The sequence below is a fragment of the Nannospalax galili genome, unplaced genomic scaffold, assembly GCF_000622305.1.
Source record: "Nannospalax galili isolate Female #2095 unplaced genomic scaffold, S.galili_v1.0 scaffold330, whole genome shotgun sequence".
NCBI classification, from domain to species: Eukaryota; Metazoa; Chordata; class Mammalia; order Rodentia; family Spalacidae; genus Nannospalax; species Nannospalax galili.
Genome location: NW_008329640.1, coordinates 20,276 through 24,787, shown reverse-complemented (window position 1 = coordinate 24,787; position 4,512 = coordinate 20,276). Strand labels below are relative to the sequence as shown.

Here is a 4,512-nt window from a genome sequence, read left to right as displayed (position 1 = left end):
AGTTACACTGCTTCAGGTTTTTTATAACAACAAAAGGAGAGAATCCTTTAGTCAGTAGCCCATTGTCAAAGTAAAACACCAGGCCCACCTCAAAGGCAATAATAGATAGTTTGTTATGAAGCCAAACATGCGTGACCATGGCCAGGGAACCTAACACAGATTCAGGTCACCCCAAATTCCTTGCTTCAACATGGTAACAGTTTGGTGAAGTTTTTATAGTAACAGAGCAAAGAAAGTCATAAATCAAGGCACTTTTTAAACACATTGGTGGAAACATTAGGTAGGGGGATTTATAACAAAACAGAGGAAACACTGCAGCAGGCCTCAGGTCTATCTGACAGGTCTTCAGAGCTCTTTGGTTGGTTGGAAATTAGGAGTGTGTTATACATTCAAAAGTATTTACCAATGGTCACAGAGCTGCTAGGCCACATATAGAGGAAGGTAATAAATATCTATTAGGAGTATTAAAAACGCCCAAGGTAATTTGGCTCTGGACTTGCAACATTCCAACCTCTACACATTATTGAGGTTCAAAGAAGTTAGTAAGCAAAGCAGCAGAAGGGCTGGCTCTTTTCAGGAACTTTCTTTCACAGCCTCATTCCAGTCTTTATTGGTACTATGTCATCAACAGTTGAACACCCTTTTCAGTCTATGCCTGCTTTGTGAATTAGAGCACAGAAACTTTTACCTCCTTCCTTTTTACTTTATGCATTCAGAAGCAAGCTTTAGAAATAGCTCAGCACCAGTGAACATCAATCTATTCCTACACATACACCAGACTACTTTAGTCACTCCCAATTTATTCTCTCTTAAAACTGTCTTTACAGCCAGGCATGGTGGCACACACCTTTAATCCCAGCACTGGGGAGACAGAGGCAGGCGAATCTCTATGAGTTCAAGGCCAGCCTGGTCTACATAGTGAGTTCCAGGTCAGCAGGGGCTACAGCAAGACCCTGTCTCAAAAAGACAAAAAAAAAAAGAAAAGACAGTGCTTGCCAGCACACTTACTAAAATTGGAACGATATAGAGAAGATTAGCATGGCCTCTGCACAAGGATGACAGGCAAATTCACGAAGCGGTCCATGTTTTTGACTTTGTTGTATTGCAACTTCCCATTCATGAGCGTGCTGCATTTCTCTGCTTCTTATGTTTTCTTCATCACCTTCAACATTTAAAACATAATTTTCTACATATTACTATAATTTATTTCCAGATTTCTTCTTTGTTGCTTTAAGATTTATTTTTTTTGAAAAATTTGTGACAAAAGATATATTTAAATTTATTACATTTTGCAGGTATATAGAAAAGGTTCAGTGATAAAAAATATATTTAAATTCATTACATTTTCCCGGTACATAGAATAGTTTCAGTTTTTAAAAAATTTATTTTTTGTTTGCCCCAATGATGAACTCATTAATTCAAATGCAAAAAAATAGGGCAACTGAGGAGCCAGTTAGGCAGTCATATCAGCTGTAAATAAAAGCCTTGTTTACTTCCCATCCAGGCATATGCTTCATTTTTTCCTTGTTATAATCAGAATTTCAGTACACTGTTGAGTGTGAAGGCATCCGTGGGCCTTGCTGTCCAGTTCCTGAGTTCTTTGTAATGCTTCTAGCCTTTCACTATTAACCATAGTTGTTGGTGCAAGCCACGTACCCAGTTAGAGTCATTTTCTGGTTCTCACTGCTTGTAGTGGTGGTGGAGTTTGACAAAGAATGGGAATAAGAGATCATCATCATGCTTGTTAAAATTTTTATTATTGATTATATGTATGTGTTTGTGTGGGGGTGTGTACACTTGAGTATAGGTGCTCATCGAGGTCAGAGGAGCATGTAAGATGCCCTGGAAGTGGAGTTATTTTGGTGGTTGTGAATCACCTCACATGGGTGCTGGGACTCAAACTTGGGTTCTCTGCAATAGCAGCAAGTGCTCTTAACCTCTTAACCTTTAAGCTATTTCTCCAGGCCCTAGATTACTTAAACAAATTATTTTATTTATTATTATTGTTGTTATTATTGTTATTATTATATGTGTGTATGCGTGTGTGTGTGATATGTGAGTGTGAGTGTAGGCAGGCACTTGCCACAGTATAAACAGAGGAGTCAGAAAACAACTTTCAGCAATCAATTCTTTCCTTCTTCCCTTACATGGGTTCTAGTGATTGAACTCAGGCCAGGTCATTAGGCTTGCATGGCAAGTGATTTGACCCACTAAGCCATCTAGTTGACCGGCCCCCTTTTCCAACCTTGAGGAACATTACTGCACATAGTCTCCTACTCCTGAGGCTTCAACTGATGATGCTCAGACTTTCCTATGGTGCAACTTTCACTGGAAACTCTTCTCCAAATTTAGAATTTTGTTTTCCCATCCTGGCTGTAAGTAGTATGATTGCCTGTCATCCTGGTGGGTAGTGGCAAGAAGCGGCAGCCCCAGCAGCAATGCAATACAGACTATGCAATGTGGCATGTTTCCAATCTGTGATGGTCAGGGGTTAGACACTTTCCATTTACAATGGGTTTATTGGAATGTAACTGCATCTTAAGTCATGAAACATTTGTACTTACTCCTTCATCCTTGAAGGGTTGATATTTGAGAGTAACATCTTAAAGTACAGGGGTGTGTATGTGTGTGTGTGTGTGTGTGTGTGTGTGTGTGTGTGTGTGTGCGCGCGCACATGTGCATATGAGTGTGGATGTGTTTTAGTCTGTCAATTGCTTATATCAATTTCAAATTCATGTTTCTCTCTCTCTTACCCCCCTCCAGTAATTTCTATTCTTCCTTCTAAAGCATCTTCTGAAATTTCTCATCCTGTCTTTAGTGTCTCTCATTTGTCTTACACTTTTCTCAGCTTTTTGAGATAATAACTAACAATAAGAGCTGATACTTACAGAGCTCTTTATACATACGCATGGTTCCCAATGGCCTATGAACTCAATTTGATATTCATAACCACCCACTTCTGTTTGAATGTGATAAGACTGGTTTAAGAAAGCAAAACCACGCTAGGTGTTTCAACAGAAAACACTTGCATAGGAAATTGTTCAAGCAGGTTTTGAAAGGCTGCAGAAGAAAAATGAGCACACTCAGGTTTCCATACTTTACATAGAAGTAATGGTGGTGGTTACATCTGCTAGCCCTTGGATTAATGGAATTGAGGGAAGAGCCTATAGGAACTCAAGAGAGTTGGGGTGCATAACTGGGAGGAGCTTCACTCTCGGCAAGAAAGGGGAAAGAAAGGGGGTCATGGGAAATGAGGAAGAAGCCTGTTCTGGAACACAGAACAAAGAGAATAGGGTCACTTCCTGCTGCTAGAAAAACAGCACCAGGAACAGTCAGAACAGTACCAGGAACAAGCAGCAGACAGACATCCCTATCGCTGCCTCCTATCTCTTGGTTTCCTTCTGTGACCCCTATTAACACAACTCTGCAGGAAACCAATTGACAAAGCAGAAATTACACCAAGTGTTCCAGGCACCTGGGGTGTTAGATGGTATATTTGGACCTTACAGAAAACAGCTTAATAATGATCAGAAAGAAATTGCATAATTTTCCAGTTGCACAGTTAGTGGTACATAGCTCATGTTCAAGTCTAGGGAGCTTGTTTCTAGAATCTGTGCTCTTACCCATTAAAGCTGCCTCTTCAAGTCTTGGAGCTATGTGGAAATTTGAAGTTCTTTTCCTAATACCCTTTCTGTTAAGTCCAACTGCAGAGCTTTATTTCAGTGGTGACAATTTTAATTTCTACTATTTATCAGGTTGATTTTATTATGGGAGAAACATCCTCTTGCATTTCTGAGGATATAAATTGTCCTTACTGTCCTGCTTGCCCTCTTTAGCCTCTGCCCTCAAGACATAGCTTTTCTTTAGTGGGACAACTGCAAAGCACTGGTGTGTGCTCATACACAGGTGTCTCCTGAGCTCTCCTCTCCCTGTGTAGCCAAGATATCTTTCTAGATTTCTGATTTGTCAGCTTGTCAGGAAAATGGAGGTAAGCCACTGTGGCTTGTAGTCTGAGTAGCTTTCCCTCTGTTTGGGGAAGCTCAAGAAATGTGCTCACAGGTGCATACTTTTGACCCCAAGTTCTCACTGCACAGCAACCACTCTTGCATCTAATATTCTTTTGACTGCATTATAAGAAAGCACCTACAAAAAGGTAGGATTTGGGTTAGGGAGTTGGTTCCATGGGAAAGGTGTGGCTAAGCAAGCATGAAGACCCGAGTTCAACATCTCCAAAACCCATGCAAAAGCCAGACCTGGTGGCACATACCTGTAACCACAAGGCTGGGGTGCAGAGATAGACAGATCCCAGGGGCTTACTAGAAAGCCAGTGTAGCCAAAATACCAAACCTCAGGTCCAGTGAATAATCGTGAATCAAAAAGTCCAGTGGAGCGTGATAAAGGAAGACACCTGACAGAAGAAGTCTGCCTCTGGCCTCCACACATGCACACATGGGTGAATGTACATGCACACACCACATACACACAAAAACACATGCCAGAAAGAAAAACTAA

General features: G+C 40.8%; 1 non-coding gene across 1 annotated transcript; it reads left to right on the top strand.

The window, feature by feature from the left end:
- The first annotated feature begins 988 nt into the window (after positions 1-988).
- Positions 989-1,090, top strand: LOC115071609. Its single transcript, XR_003850718.1, has one exon. It is a non-coding gene; the product is annotated as a U6 spliceosomal RNA (small nuclear RNA).
- The last annotated feature ends 3,422 nt before the right edge of the window (positions 1,091-4,512 follow it).